Source organism: Hipposideros armiger, unplaced genomic scaffold (genome assembly GCF_001890085.2).
Source record: "Hipposideros armiger isolate ML-2016 unplaced genomic scaffold, ASM189008v1 scaffold_12, whole genome shotgun sequence".
In the NCBI taxonomy this organism is placed as follows: Eukaryota; Metazoa; Chordata; class Mammalia; order Chiroptera; family Hipposideridae; genus Hipposideros; species Hipposideros armiger.
Window position 1 is genome coordinate 2,578,503 of NW_017731362.1, and position 17,561 is coordinate 2,596,063.

At 38.3% G+C, this 17,561-nt stretch overlaps 1 protein-coding gene across 1 annotated transcript in view; it reads right to left on the reverse strand.

Annotated features, from left to right (window-relative positions):
- The window catches only part of ATP8B4 (ATPase phospholipid transporting 8B4 (putative)), a 207,140-nt gene that overhangs the window by 163,439 nt on the left and 26,140 nt on the right, over positions 1 to 17,561 (reverse strand). The gene's annotated exons all lie outside the window — the stretch shown is intronic.

Here is a 17,561-nt window from a genome sequence, read left to right on the forward strand (position 1 = left end):
AAAAAAAAAAAAAAAAAAAAAAAAAAAAAAAAACAATATATATAGGACTATTGTGGAGATGAGATCATAGATGTGAAAACATTTTTGCTAGGTTGAAAGAATTATACAAATGTAGGAGTTTTGTAAGCAACCCCTAAATAATCCAAATGAATTTAGGAAATCCCAGGTACCAGACAGCATAAACTGGGGGTGCCATGGTAACAACTCCAGAATCTTCAGAGCTTCGTGCTACTTGTCCAACATGAGTCAGCAGCACCATTACTATGATGAGACTCTGCTCGTCATAGTAACTCAGGACTGACCAGCCACAACTTCAAATGCTTCCAGTTGCAGTACCACAGGGAAAGAGACAGATCTGAAGGGCCTCACACTCAGAAATTAATGCTTTAACCCAAATGCTCGCAACTCGTTGACCAGAAAGAGTCACCATAGGAGTACATCCAAGAGGCAGAAAGTCAGAAACACTAATGATATTACTCATGGCTACAACCACCAGAAATGGAAACGAGCCCTACGATTTGGAGAGTATAAGACACATCAGCTACAAAAAATAAGTACGAAAAACCAATATCAGTGCTGCACACCCAGTCCTGTTTTAATTCCAGATGTCACCGATATTTGACTATTTCCCATTCCCCTCAGCTAACAGTGCTCCCAATTTCTTAGTCCTGTAGCCTGGATTCAGTTTCATTCCATAACTCCAGGGTGAGGCCCAGATTAGTTTCAATCAACTATGTGGCCCATCTTCCTGATTACAAGTTTGAATTCAGGGGTTATCACATGCCCTACGTAAATTCTGGGGAGTTGCTGCAGACTCAGGCTTTCTCTTTCCTCCAACCTGGAAGCAAGTAGCGCTGGGGACATTGATGGCATCTTGGGACCCTGAGAGGGGAGTCTGCCAAGAACAAACTCTACCCTGAAGATACAGGGCTGAGAAATGCAGAGAATGAAACTAGACGTAGCCTCTTCTGAGGCTAGCTAGCCCTATCTCCGGACTTTTCAATTATATGATCTGTTCATTTATTCTATCATCTAAGTGAATTTGAATTGATTTTTCTTTTACTCTCAACCAACCAAACACCAGGTAAAAGGACTAATAATATATATATATATAAGATCAGTTTACATTTTTATATAATAGTTTATTTTTATTCTTTATTATTTGCCTGCAAGCATGAGTCATAGAAGGCAACACGTAAATGTGTTCAGTGGTTGTCTGGGGACACTGCCTGCATCTGTGAATCCCACAGGCCAAACCCCAAGAGCTTTCGCAATGAGTACCACAGTTTCAGCACTATCAAAAAAGATCTTCCCACATTTGATTAAACATTTTTATGTCATGACAGCTATACAAAGTAACTGTCAAGAGCTTGAGGGGGGCAAAGCCTAGTTTTCTTGCCATAAGAGGAGGCAGATATAATACTGTTGAAGATACAATCTGGATGCCAGAGAGAAAAATAGTCCTGAGGGAGAGATTATCTCTAAATCATACAATAAAAACCAAAAGGAGAGTGTGTCCACAGACCACTTGCAAAAAAAAGGAAGTGGCCTAAAGGCATTTGCGCCACTCAGGAAATATGTGAAACACCCATGTTTATGCAAAGATTCCAAAAGAATGCATGTGTGGGGCAAACGGGCCTGGAGATTGGGCGCCTGGCGCCTCACTGATACCAGGCAGAGCCACAACTGCTCACTTTTGTCAAATGTTGCCCAGTGCAGGGTCCATAATGTACAGGGTTGGGAGGAATGGCGGGGTGATAGTGTTTCTCTATGAACACTGCTGAGGAAGTGTTCATAGAGACGTTATCATCATCATGGTAACATTCCCCTAAGCCTGGGCGCCCCATCATGAATAAAAACACTTGTAGGCAGGAAAGAGCAGAGGGCTTATTTCCCCACATGCATCCATTTATTCCACTGAAGGTCTTCTATGTGCCGGGCACTACGCCACTGAGCCAGGACTACAGATGTGACTAAACCAAGTCCCTACCTCCTGGAGCAAGTCTGCATTCTAGTTATGGAGAGAGAGGCAGGAGTGAGCAGACAATACACTTGTAAACTGATGATACAGTTTAAGAAAGTGATCAGTGCTATGAAGAAAGCAGTGAGCAACAGAACAGGAGCACCTGGCCTGCCAAGACTCCCTTAGGAAACATGTTTGTTTGACTTTCCAGGTTAATGCAACCTCAAGATTACCCTGTCTGAGGAGACCGCTGGGACACCTGTCCCCCAGCGCATGCCCAAAATAGTCCTTCAGGCTATCAGAGAAAAAAATACGAACCTTTATGCATATATTAACAAAACAAAAATTTTGAGTTATTAATGTTTAACACACAGATTGTTTTTATTATATATGTATACATACATATATATATACATATACATATGCCTGTATATACATATACTTATATAAATATATAAGTACATATGCATATATGTAAAATAAACATGTATATTGGGAAAGTTTTCTTTTAACAAGGAGGGAACATGCTCAAAAAGTTCAAAGATGGCCAGACTAAACACTGATCAGAGTCAAAGGAAATGCATCTGACCCACATGTCATGCAGACTTGATCACAGGATGGAGAATGTGTGACACTGCTTATAATTTTATTTCTGTCATACAGTGACACCAGCTAACATGTACTATCTCCTTACATATGCCAAGCACTGTGCTGAGCATACTGTACATACATCATCTCAGGTAATCTTCATAAAATCCAGTAAGCTGTTACTATTTCAGCACCCCCTTACAGAGGAGGGAGCTGAGGCTTAGAGCAGTTGTAAGGGTTCTCCAATAAAGCTCTGTTTCGTAGAGTCGTGCATTCTCCTAAATGGTATGTGTTTCCTGGGAAGTGAGTCAGAAACAAGGAGTTTCTAGACTCTCTCTTGATGAATGAATTCACTGACCCTTAGAGAACATTCTTCCCCTGGTGAAGGAAAGAACTTCTCTAAACTAAAGCACAGCAGAGGGTGCACATTAATTCAATCAGCTGAAGTAGTCACTTTCAGTCCTTTCAATCTAGGGAGAGCATCTCACGACTTGTCTAGGGAGCTTCATTTCCCATCTAGACCTCAGAAACACAGACTGGTGAGCTTTCAAGCCTCAGTGTCCCCCCAAAGCAAATAATAAATTTTGTTCTCTTTTCTACTCTCAGGCCTGGGTGTAGTGTCCAGCATCTGAAAAACTATTCTGAAGCTAGTAAATAACCTATGAATTGTAATTTACCCACAAAGAACTAATATGGAGCAATTACCAGGGGAGCAAATTAAATTTCCCTCTGAGATTAAGTTAATCACACTAATTTTTTTTTCTCCAGGGTGTTTAGATGCATACAACGTATAAAGACTTTGAAGTAGTTCTAGATAAAATGTTAATGTTTAACATTTTAAACATTATGTGTTTAAACTTTTGTGATATCTGAAAATACTCTTTAAATTATACAGAGAAAGAGAGACCTAGTATTTGCCTTCTCCAGAGAGATAAGAGGTAAAACAACAGAAAGGCATACAAAAGAGAAAAGAAAAAAAAAAAACCAAAGGTTGTATTTCAGTGGGACTTTTACAGAGGATCCCTAGTGATTTGTTGCCTCCTATCACTGCTTTGCCCAAGCTCTTCTGGGCCTTCTCCTTATAGATCAGCCATCTGCTGGGTAGCCAGCCCTTAGCTGTGACCCACTGGCCCACCTCATTCTAGGGCTTTAGAGACGTTGGACAACCAGAGTGGACATTTCTTTGAAGTGATGTGGGGCTGGCTTGCTCAGACCAGTTTCCTGAACTACAACAGCATCTTGGGACAGCTGAGTGCCATTATCTGCTTTGTTTATTAGGCCTAAAAATTAGACCATGTTCATGCTGCTGTGCCGTCTGGGAACTAAGCCAAATTTTAGGCAGGACCTCAGCGTTTATGACAATAACAACGGCACAATGGAAAAGTCCAGTTAACGAGGAAAGATGCCCATAAAGAATTTCCCACAGGGCCAAGGGGTTATAATAACATGCTATAAATAGTCTAATCTTTCCTAGGACTCTACCTCTTACACTAGGGTCATACACAAATAACACCAGCTCTGGGGTAACTATGAAATCTTTTCCAGAGCCCCTGGAGATCAGATGGGAAGTGCATGCAGCTCTAAGCCCCCACCCTCTGCAGGGTGCTGGAGGAACTGGGGCCCCTGGCAACTGAGGGAGATGTCCTCCTAAAACATCCCTAGCCTTTCCTGGTCTCCAGCCTCTTCTTATCTAGGGTTGAGTGATAAATCTAAATTTAGACAAACCCATGCAACTGGGCTTTGGTTTGTTTGTTTGTCTGTCTGTCTGTTTGTTTGTTTGCTTGCTTGCTTGTTTGTTTGTTTGTTTGTTTGTTTGTTTGTTTGTTTGTTGAGCGGACACAGAGATTCAAGAAGCTCATGTGAGTGCTGAGCAGAGCAAGGCTGCCATGATGTGAACAGAGAAAATATACAACGGTTTCAAATGTGAGTCTCCAATCAAAACTCACCGGGAAAGATGCTCTAAGTTGCTGAACTGATTTGCAACTGAGCTGCTTCTCACAGAATCAATTACAAGTACCAGACTCCAGGGCAAGATGCAGTGGGCATTTAATTATTTGATAGTTAATGATCAAACCAAGCATCACTGGGGAGGCGAGCTAGGAATAATAGTGAGTGTGTGAGTGAGTGTGAGTGAGTGTGTGTGTGTGTGTGTGTGTGTACAAAGCTGCTTTGGGACAAAGCAGACCGGATTCTTTCCGCTGTTTCCTGAATGAATAAATGAATAAATGAGGAGCCCCAGGCTGCAGCACCAGCACCTTCTCCACCATCTCATCCCACTTCTTTCACATTCCTCTTCCCCAGTGCATTCCTCTTCCATGTTCATCCTCCTGATTCACATCATCAGGAGTAAGGGTTCAACAACAGAGCTCACCCCATGCAAGTTTGTTGGTTTGGGGGAGGGAGAAGCCACAGAGGTTGGTGGGTTTGGAAGAACAGAATCAAGAGGCATTTCATGAGGACAGAAGACTATGCTGTACGCCCTTCCCACCAGCGGTGCTGGTAATAGGCTGGAGATTAGACGTGGGGAGGAGGAGGTGAGACTTAGGAGTCTGACCATGTCATGTGGCCTGAGGCTTTTCTGAGAAACTGGTTTCTCTCAAATAGTTGTTGTTTGTATTGATAACAACAAAGGGTAGCAAACCAATGTTAGATATTTTCCTCCCACAATAGTCCTTTCCAGTGAAATGATGCGCCTATATCCTCAATAAGGAAAGTGACACCCCAAAAAGTCTGAAAGCGCTTGCATAGACCAAGCCAGGGTAATGGCCCACAGCACCCCCCTGGGCTTCTAGGAAATTTTCTGATTCCAGACCTAAAGAAATTCCCCATGGAACTGTAAGCTCCTTGAAAGCAGATACCAATGAGTCTTATCTACCTCTATGTACCTCATCCCTATGCCAGACACACAGCAATTCCTCCAAAATTGTTCCTAATAATTTCATTTATAACATTTTTTAATTTTTAATAACTGTGGTTGTTATATAAATGCATGTACACATGAACAAATAAGAAATAGACTATAGCAATGATTCACAGAAGCCAGCCACCAAAAATTTTACACCTACTATACGCCTGGCAATGTGCTAGATGTGGGGTAGGGAGTGAAGGGGGATACAGGTGCATCACTCTCAGGCCAGCTCTTGGCGTCAAACACTATCTCTGACCACTGGTCTCCATTACAATTCAGATACCCAAGGGAGGATAACACATTAATGTCTAACACTTCAATGTGAGGAGGATTTCCTTGCTGATGGGAAAGATCTTGGAAACAGGAAAACACCAGGCAACTAGGTAGACATGGGAAGTAAGATGGGGTGTGGGCGGAGCTAGAAAGCATTTGATGTGGCATAGTTCAACCATAAATAGCTTTAGTTGAAAGCACTTCACTTACCATTAGCATGGAATTAAGGAAAGGGTTTATCACAGCCTACAGCGCTGTTAGCTATACCCTCCACACCTTGAATTCAAACTTGAGTTTGCATTTATGACTGTCCCCCAAAGTTTCCCTGAAAATGCCATTGAAATATGCCAAGTTCCCATTGCAAATAACAACATAAAATGCCTTCACTTGTGCTTTCTTACTCATGACAGACAAAACTAGTTTGACAGGAACTATTGTACAAGGAACTATGGTAAAGAAGGGAGAGAATGAGGAGGCAGAGAACCAGAAGGAAAGGGAAGAAGGCAAAAAGGAAGGGGAGGGGGAGAAGAAAGGGAGGGAGGAAGACATGCCATAAAAAAAAGAGGAACATATGGAAGAAGACTAATCAAACGTCTAACTTAAGATGCATAGATCAAAAAGAAATACCCTCCTTGCAGTCTTGTTTCAGGAAAGATTCAAGAACTTCTTGAAGACATTTTTCCAAAAATATCTAAGTTATAGTCACCATGAAGAAATAGCAGTCCAGTCAATAAGTACTTAGGTAATTGCCAAATGTCCCAGGAGATAATTAAGTAATAGGAAGAAGTGAGGGCTTAGAGTCCCGAATTTGAAAGGCTACTTCACATTTTCCAACTAAGTGACCTTGGAAAACAATCTCTCAGTCCCTCAAATTCTCAGTGTCCCCATGTGTAAAATGTGGGTAATAATATCTACCGTGCAGACTGGTGAAGATTGAATGAGATCATGCATATAAAGCACTAGCATTGTGCTTGATAATTAAATACGTTTTTTCCACCTCACCTCTTTGCTTTTGCCAAAATCTTCCAGGGCACTTCTAACTAAAGTAAGAAGAAGAGGATGGATCCAGTGCTTCTGAAACTCAAATGTTTCTGTCACAAAAGTGTATATGAATCATTTGGGGGTTTTGTTCAAATGCAGATTCTGACTTAGTAGTTTTGCGATGGGGCCTGAGATTCTGCATTCCTAACAAGCTCCAGGGGAGGCCAGTGATGTTCTCCTAAGGCTTGTCTGCACCTCAAGAGGCAAAGTATTAAATAGCCTCTAAGAGTTTTAATAAGTGCAAATTTCTGTAACATAACAACTGTCGCATGCATTTTTTAAAGGCTATGTAAATAATTTAGTTAAATTAATACAAATCCAAAACGATCCCGTTTGTGCTCTGTAGATAGATACTGAGAGATATTTGATTTCACCACTAGGCCATGGAGCTGAATCAATGTCACCGATGAAACACTGAAATGCCTCACACCAGGACTTAGGCCACAAAAACAAAGTGTCCTTGACTCAGCTGAAGATATTTTTCTGAATTTCTTCTCCTTCGATTCTTAGAAAAATACAATGGGTGAAAAGAAATATCACACATTGTCGATTAAAGCTCTGGCTGGTAAAAAGTCCAGATCATGTACTAAGTTAAAAAACAAAGGACCATGGAAGCAATTCAGCAGAGATGTGGTGGCAAGGGGGAGTGTGGCAGGGTGAGGAGAAAAGTGGGGGGAGGGAGGAATTCTTTTTTTTAAATGATAAAATGCAAAATGAAAAGTAGTGATTATTTGCACAGGCAATAGCATACAAGTCCTATATGGTGTCAAGAATTTATTTATAATTATATATTCATAAAACATAAATTTAGAACTATTCCTTAGGTCAAAATATTTTAAGTATTGATTTTAATAATCACATATAATTTTACATTTGAATTTTTAATAAATTCAACTGCCTTTATACTCAATTCAATTCCAGTATATCTCGGAAGTTCTTTTGAATGAGCTCATAATTTTAATCAGTCAAGTTAGGTTTACATGGGCTTAAAGGTGACTGACACTTGGCTTTTTGAGTAGCCAAATGCTTCCCTAAATCCAGACAGTGATTCAAGTGCAATGCCAATTGGTAGGTTTCCAAATTGAGTCAGATCACTTTTACACTATATAAATGCAACATGGTATTTTACTATTCTTTCATATTTTTAAAAGATATTTATTACCAATATGAATAAATTTAAGAAAAGTATTCATCTCTCCTTAGAAAATTGTCTTTCTTACCCAAACATAGTAAAAATGTTAATTGTAAGTATATTACCAATCATTTTCATACTTAATATTACAAAGTCTTATCCTTTTATTTCATTTACGCATATAAAACAGTCTCAAAAATCCCAAGGGGATAGTCAATTTCTGAGGGGTGAAGACCTGACCTTATGCTTTTTTAAGTCTCTGAAGCATTTAACACAGTGATAAACACTTACAAATGACTCAGTAAAAGGCTGATAAACCCAACTCAAAAAAATACAAAATAATACATGAGGGAAAAGCAATTCCATTTATCAGAACAAACATGAGCTAATATAATTGCTAGTAATTCACAACACAAACCAGTAAGTCCTAGTATATATGTAGAGAAGTACTTTACCAAAGAAAGGTAGGCACTCGCATAAATATGGATTTTTCACAGTTAATAGCACAATATCTTCAGGCAGTTTATTAACTTTCCCATATCAGAGAATGAGGGGGAAGAAAAAACATCAAACATTTCTTTGGCTTATTTTCTCACCTAGAAAAGTCTGAACAATGCTTTCTCTGCAAAGCATTATGAAGAAGTTCAGCCCATTTGTGCTTCTAACCTCAAAAATGTCTTGCTTAGAACAATGGCATTTTTGTGGCATTTGGTCTACAAGAGTGTTTAAAATATCACAACATGGGACTAAGTGGCTTGCAAGAATCATAGAAACATGACTGGGAAAGGAATCTTCAAAGTTCAATTATTCATTCCAGCCTTCTGCTTCCATATAGAAGTCATCTAAGCCAGCTCTGTAATAGATTATTCTTTTTAAGGCTCTACTTATTAGGATAGAGAGCAATACTATAACATATGTTAGCTCACTTTGGAGCAACCCATTTTAAGAGGTTATAGAAAAGCTGAAACTCTTCAAAAAGAAAGAGAATTGGAGGTGATTCTCCTGGAGATTAGTCTATTCAGGGAATTTGTATTTTAAATACAAATTATCAGAAGAGCTGTCCTGTGAAACAGGAGACATGTTGGCTCTGCTTTGGCCTCAGAAGAAATACTAAAGTGATGGATGATAGTGCCAGAAAAGATCGATATTGTTCAGTTGATGGAAAAATTGCCTAAAATCAAAACTACGCAAAGATAGAACAGGTAGTTTTGTGAGGCAGTGAGTTCCCCTCCTCTAGCAGAATATAAATACAGACTGGATAGGTAGTCGGTGAGAATTCTGTAGAGAGAAGTGGATGGGAAAGCTTCAAAGGGTAATTCCACACTGAGATCTGTCATGAACTTAAGCTAACTTACCAGTACTCGAGAGGTCAGTCAGGTTCTACCTATATAAAACAACTCTTCTTCCCAGCACCTTTGGACTATTGGTGCAGAATGACGTCACCATTTGCAACAAATCTAGATTGCACCTGGACAGCCTCAGCTATAATGGTGTGACTTTGATTCACAGCAAGCTTGACAACCAAGGAGCACACATGAAACCCAGAACAATTAAGGCTACTAGAGATGTCAAGACAAGGGTATCAACAGCTAGAGATTTAGATCACTGGTCCAGGTCTAAGAATCTGATTGCTGTCCTCAAAGAACAGTTTTTCACCATTCCAGCCAGAACATTCTTACAAAGATGTACACACACATTCTTACCACCACAGCCTTACCTACCTGCACAGGTTCATACATCAGCTCCTAGGATCATTTTTATAAAGTGTCTTCAAATTTAAATGGAATGCCTAAATAGCTTACTTTTGTACAAAACTGCATAGAAAGCCAGATATAAAATACAACAGCAATCTGAACACTGGCTTTAAAAGAATGGACATGAATTTGAGACTACATTTTTAACATGAATGATTTGATTAATCTTTCAACTACAAAATGTAATCTAGGATACTTACCATCTTTTAATAATATGATCCACAGAACCAAACTATTTGGTCCAGTAAAGAAAATTACAAAACGAGATTAGAAACCACTCTGAGACCGTTGGGGTTGGTGGTTTTTCTGTAAACCTTTCAACTGTTATTGAACTTGCCCAATTTTATCCACGTGGTTGATTTATGGATTACTTTCACAACCATTTGCCAACAAAGGAGACTGTATTTCTAGTTCTCCCTTCACACAGGAAGTTACTTTTCTTCCTGCTCCATCTTTTCAATTCTCAGTCTTAGTTTAAATCTATTTCACTATAGCTAGGCTATAATAGAGCTCCAAAATTAACATCAAAATTAATTTATCAAGTCTTCTAATTCTAATTATATATTGCTTGTAAACATTTCAGTTTCATATCATTGCAATGAAGAAAGTAAAAGTAGTATAAATAAGCCAAATCTGTGTGGTTTTACTTGAAGTTTACTTCACAAAGCAGATGGGATGGAACTATTATAGTTCATGAGGATGCTGGGATTATCTCAAGCCTGGTACAAGTAAATAACAAACAAACACTTCAGAGTTTTACAGTTTAACTGGATTTTTTAAACTACCTTCATGTGCCATTTTAGAACATTTAGGAATAGGAATTCAGAAACTAAAACAAAAGATTAAGACACATCAACCAAATTAAGGGAACAAGGAATCAGACAAATGCTTAGCCAAAGAATAACACTCTTTAAATAAATCAGATGTCAAAAAGATAAAATATTTATACTTTTAAACTCTTGAATCCAAAATGAACATGAATTTGAGAGCTGTCCAAAAATTATCTTTTCTCTTACAAGTAAATTATTTATAAAGGAAAAATAAAAAACCCTGTCATATAGAACGTAGAATAATTGACACAGATATTAACAGAAAGGCACACAAAACAGAAGGCATTTTCAATGTTTGCTAAAAAGTCACTGTTACTATGGTAATGCCCCCAATACAAAAACGCAACAACCAACAACCAGAAACCCATAACAAATGCAAATTACTGGCACTTTCCACAGCTAATTCCAACCTGTCACACTGCTTGTCATCATCTGTATCTTTGGTTGGTGCATGAATTGCTTTGGATATTAGTCTTAGCGGTGAGGATCTACAGCATCTTGGCAGCGTGACCACGCTGCTCATGAAGAAAAGAAAGAGAAACCCAGACTTTCCACCAGGCTGAGGTTTAACCCAACATGTTGAGACCCCAAGAGTCTCCCAAAGAAAACATTTACTTTTACCTTTCCATGGACTTTATGTTCTTGGATAGCCAAAATATGTGAGAAGGAAATGCTTCATGTCAGTGAGCCTGAAAGCTTTTCTACTATTTCTCTCCTTTTTTATTGTGAAGTCTTAATTGAGTGGGCTATACCGCTCTCCCTTTTTCTTGCACGTTTTTCTTTCCTGCCCTTTGACTTCCAAACTCCAACTTAAAAAATAACAATTAAAACTGCTTTCTTCAGATTCTCCAATTGCTTCCTCCTGATTTAAACATGTTTTTCCTAAGTTCTTCACCTCGCAGACACCTAGCATCAGACACCGCCGCACTCCCTGTTTCCTGGGAGGCTCCTCTCCCCTAGGCTTTCATCCCACTGTCTTCTCTTTGTTCTCCTCAACCCTTGCTCTCTGCTCCTCCTGGGGCTCCCGCCCTCCCTTCCCATCTCCAACTAACTGCAGTTTCTACCTCCACACCCCACAGTTCAGTCATCACTCCTTAACAAGTTCTATTTTTCTCCTAGCTTTAGATATCTCCTCCCAGCTGATACCTTGAATCTACAGCTCTAACCTCACCTTAGTTACATTCCATATTAACCTGGGCCTTTCCATTTGAATATCTAATCTAGTTCATCTGCAGGGCAATAAAATCTTTTTTCACTCTGTTATTCCTCAGCTCCTGAGAATTTATTACCTCATATTCAAACTCTTTTGTAAAATAATCTGGACTCACTCACGTGGGTCATAATTTCCTACGACACAGCCCTCACCCTCAATTAGGTTTTAGGCTTCAGGATTTTGCTTATGTCTCTCCCTCCCAACATTAGAGGTACAAATAAACGAACAGCTGGAATCATTTCCCATTTCCTCTGGCAACAATTCCTCAAACACTTTCACTCACCTTGAGCCTTCATCCACCTAATACTTATAGGCAACATGAAACAATTAGAATTTAGCATTACTTTATTATATTTTTTACTTATTATTATTTCTTTGTTATTATTTTTCATTATTACCTATCGTCAAGTTCTTATGTGCTGGTCTTCTCTTCTTGAGTAGATTATATACACTCTTTGAAGGTGGAAAGCACCTTCACTTTGTATCCCCTCTCAATAACCCCAGTAGCTCTCAACACATTGCCTGTCTACAAGATAGGGCCTTCTAGCATGCACTTTAGGGCCCACCTAAAAATACCCTGAGCATCCCAGTTTCCTCATGTATCTTTATTCCCTTGAGCTTTATTTTCTCTTTGTACTTGCCTCAAAACCACTTTGGAAAGGAAATACGTCAACAAACACACATGTTGCTAGGCCTACACTAGGTACATTGCAAATATATCCAATTTTGAAAATCATTTTTAGTTCTATAATAAAGGGACCATCCATCACTGATTCACCCCACATGAAGGAACATCAAGTTTTACTGTTATGTCAACCTGGTCTGAGAGAAATACAGACATTATTATAATGTGGGCCTAAAGAGGCCCAGTCCAAGCACACATACCCAGAATGATGGTGAGTCATATTTTTCTACTCCACTCTTAACCGTTTATTCTGAGTTAAGAGATAAAAGAGATGATGGTAGAAATGTACAAAGTCCCATTTAAATAAGTGGGAGGGAAATGAAAGGGGTTCATGTTGAAGGGAGTCTTGGTGATATCACTGTGTCACTGACTGCTCAGAGTCAGCCATATTGTCTCACTGAATGAACACTCTTTGGAAACCCCAAATGGTTTTTGTTCTTCTAATTACAAAAATCACAAGAGTAGAAAAAGATTTCACCCAATAACTATAATATCAACAAGACACTTTAAGATTCTAGGAATATATTAAGATGTTAGAATCACAATTTTAGATGGAAGGCTTTCTTTAAAGCACGTAAAACTATTTGGTTAAATTTTCACTAACTTATATAAGCCTATGCACTTCCTGAATAGGATCAATAATTAAGCTCGGGGAGTGGGAGGAACTCAACCCTTTAGAAACTTCTCATCTGCAATTGTGCATGAAATACATTCAGATAAAAGTTACTAAGTGCTCAGCTTTACTGAAATTTCTGAGTTTGAGGCACAATAACTTTCTCATCACTCAAATGAGGTCACCTCCCTTCTCAAATTCGGTTAAAGTTTAAGAAATTAAATGAGCATAGAATGTACCTATGCCTACGTGAGAAAGCAAAAGAACAAGAACCAGTGGAAATCAATGGTTTCTCACATCACTTCTTTATTTTTAAACAAAGTCAGAAAACAGCTATAATTAATCTAATACTTTTTCTGACATTTTTTTACATCAACACATTTTAATACAACTACAACTGTTTTCACTACTACCATTCACTTTGAACTCCTTTTAACAGGGATAAAGAGTCTGGCTGCTTGGCTCACTGTCACAATTTCTAACATTTTTAACATTAACATATTTTAATACAACACTGTTTTCATTACTTCCATTATTCATTCCTATTATTAACCAAGAAAACTTTGAACTCCTTTCTAATGAGAATAATAATTCTAGCACTTGGCTCACTCTCTTTCCACTCTCCAATCCCACTTTGTTTTACATGTTTTGGCAGTCTGAAATCCCTCTGTAATTTTACGTTTCCCACCTTCTGGTTGTCACAATATCATGTCTAATTTACCAATTAATATCACTTAGAATCATTAACTTTGTCTTTTGTTTACGTTCTAAGCCCTCTATCTCTTAAAAACACTTGTGATCATTTTTAAAGACTGTGCTATGTCCTACAATGTGCTTTGAAGCTTTAAACTTTGTTGATGAATTAAGATTCTCTCGAAATATCTTCCTTCAGCCTTCAAAGAGAAAAGTTTGCTTGGCCAGCCTTAGTGCTTGTGGAAATCACACCATTTATCGGGCCTTTGTGTAAATTCGTCTCCCAAGTTCTCATCTACAAACGCTAAGGGTAAGATGTAAGGTCATTCTTAGCCTCACATTTGTAAAATTTTATATCTCCTTTATCTGCCTTTGTCTCCAGAGTATAAAACTTTACCAGTAGGTATATGAGAGAAGGAGAAGAGATATGGGGGACTGTTTATTTGGGGTTTTGTTGTTGTTGTTGTTGATGCTTTGTTTCTCAGGATTGGTCAAAAGAACAACATGGTATCACGGAAAAAAACAGGCTTTGGAACCTGACCAATCTGAATTAGGATTCTAGCTTTGTCACCTCATAGTCATGTGACCTCACACAAGTTGCTAAATGAAGCCCTGCTTTATCTCTCTGTTTTATGGAAGATTAACAATATGTGCAAAGCACCTGGTACACAACTGGATTCACAGCTGTAAGAATTGGAGCCATTATTTAGCTGTGTGACCTTGAGCAAGCCACTTAAGTGAGATCTCTGTACCTCAATATTTCACACATATGAGTGAGATAATAAAAATACTCTCTTCATAGAGCTATAGTGAGATTAAATAAGCTTATTATAGTAGAGTGCTTAGAACTATGCTTTTTGTATGGTAAGCACTATATATGTTTAAGCTATTATTATTATTATTATCATCGTCAACATTATTGTTGTTATTATCACTGATAACCACATATCTGTCAATATCCATGCTGACAGTATTAGGAAATTTTCCTGAACTCATCAAATGCTTTGCACAGAGTAGATAATTAGTAAGTTTATCACATTGAATTTTTATCATGTCCCCAGGGCTTATTCAGTGCGGTTAAGGGAGGGTCTCTACTATCACAGTCACTCAGAGTGTTGGTCTTCTTGTTTCAGGTGCATTTGTTTCTCTATTATTGCATCACCTGCATAATTTATCAGCAACTTCCACATTTTCAGTATCACAGATTTACTAATTTTTGGCATATTACCTGCTGCAAAAAGATTTACAACTGTAATCAATTTCTCAGTATCTTCTTAACATTATTATCACTGATCTCTTATGTTAGCCAGAGAGTCTAAAATTTATTATGAGTACTTGCTCACAGCCACGTTAGGTTGAAAAGAAAAATTCATATAAAAGATTTAGCAGGATCTGGTGCATAGTAAGCATCTAATATATATTAGCTAGTCCTACTACTATAATATATTTTTTATAAATTATAATTTTATATAAATGAGTTTAATCCTTTAGTAAATAATCCTATGAGGAAAATTCCCCATTTCACAAATTAAGTAACTGATGTTCAAAGAAATAAACAAATCAGGATCACAAGCTAGCAAATGAGAGAGAGAGAGAAAGGCTTCAAACTATGGTCTGTCTTATCCCAAAACACTCTTTCCACTACATTGCAGGGGACTTTGTCACTTCTCCTTTCATATTTTTCATAATAAGTTTCAGTTTCTTCCTCTTTCTTTTTCAGCCTTTAAGTGAGACTATTACTTCTTCAATTATCATGAGCATTCTCCCTGGGATCCGTTAGGGTCTCTTCAAATCTATTTCCAGTAGGGGCAATAATATCCTTTAAAGCTAAGCAAAAGGCCCCTGACTTCTGCCTCTCTTAAAAGGATATTTCATATAAGAAGTGGTTTAAAAGTCTTAAAATCAGATAGATTTCAAATCCCATCTCTACATAGACTATCTCCTAGCATCAATGTGTGTTATTCTACTTCATTCTTTACAATAACTCAATGAAATAAGTCCTTTTATTATCCCAAATTTGTAACTAAATAGACTGAGGCTGAGAGAGGCACCCCAGCTCACCGTATGGCCAGCCATCCTGTTGGGAGTTCCCTACTCTGGACACCACCAGCCAAGTCTAACTGGGGCCCATGTTCATTCTAGGAGAACCTGGCTTATCCCATCTGAGCCACAGTAGTGGTCATCAGACCTAGGATATCTGTGACCCTCTCTGCTCTGCAGCTCCCCTTTCTCAACTCTTGTCATTCTTGGTTTTGCCAGCCAATAACGGGTTTTGTTCTTCCTTAGTATGTGTTAGCTCAGAGACTGAGCTGCCTTGTTTGATCTGCTGCAGCTGCAGGATGCTCTTCTACTGTCTCGTCATTGTTGGAAACCGAACAGAAAACACAGCCACAGCCACTTGTCTGTGTGTTTTTGTTCAGTATCATGAGCTCAAGAGAAAGCCATCTCTGTATTATTGGAATGTTATTACTTTTTAAAGAAGAAAGATCTGAAGCAATCGTGGCAAATTGTTAACATCCATTCAATCTGGGTGGTGGACACATGGGTGTCATATTATTTCCTATACTTTTCTGTGAGTTTGAAATATTCATAAATTAAAAATAACTGTAAATATAGAAGACTGTATCATCTTACAAAATGCAAATAAAGCATGGCTTTCCTTATAGAGTTACTACTCACAGAATGAAAACACTTGTGTGTTGGCAAACAAGTAACAGTCAATAGTTAAATACATAACTACCCCATAGTTGATTACTTATTACTGTTTTATTCCTCAAAGTCTCAATATATACATATGTCTATACCTCTGACTTAGGGTTTGATGGTGAAGGCTTTCAAGGGTCATCCTCTGTACTTCACAGGCTGGCTATAGAATGGGTAGAAAGGCATGGGCTAATTCTGGTGATGACCAGAAGGACTAAATGACTAGGTGTCAGGAAGTTGGCACAGAGTGATATTAATCATCAAGGAAAATTATAGTCCCTCTCTCTCTCAGGCTAAAAAGCATGTTCATCTGCTGCCTAAGAGTGCTTCCTTCTCTCAAGGGCAAACTTACTTTAACCAAGTTTACAAGATTGATGAATAAAATCAGAGGGCCAATATATTACTTTACAATGAGAAATCTGTCAAAGAGACAGTGTATTGACTCCCTATAGGGAAACTTACACTGGACATCAAATTATAACCACAAGTTGATTAGTACAGTATGAGAAACGAGGCGGTGTTAGTTACCTCAGTTGAACATTTAACAGTATCAAGCGGCAATAACCCAAATCATCCATCCCCATGTATGGGAATGACCTACCAATAGGAATAAAACACTAAAAATGATTCATTGGTCAAAATTCTCTCTACTCTGGCTAGTGCCAAAATTCTCTCTACACTGCCAATATTTGCCCCTTGACATTCACATTTCTTTGCTGTAATAGTCATCAAAACCCTCTTTGAATTGAGACTTTCTTTCATTAATGTGCTGGCACACTCAAACTTATAGCAGGTTGTATAAGCCACATGACACCCACAGAATCAATTCCACCAGTTGTCTTTCTTAGAGCTTATATAAGACTCCATGTAGCAACCTAGGTTGAATCATAGAAAGATGAAGAGATCTTTATGAGGACCCATTATAGAATTCACAAAGTTGTTCACTAATGTATCCCAAGTTTCTAGAACAGTGCCAGACACTTAATAGACAATAATTATTTCTTATGCAAATAAAGAAAACCCTCATTTTTTAAAAAAAGCAGTTAAGTACAACCTTAAAGTGCACACATTTTAACTAACATTCTCACTGCTCACTTGGTAAATACAATCATTCACAAGCTGGGAAGTTTCTCCTACATATACTTTTCCACATTCAGCCTGAGTT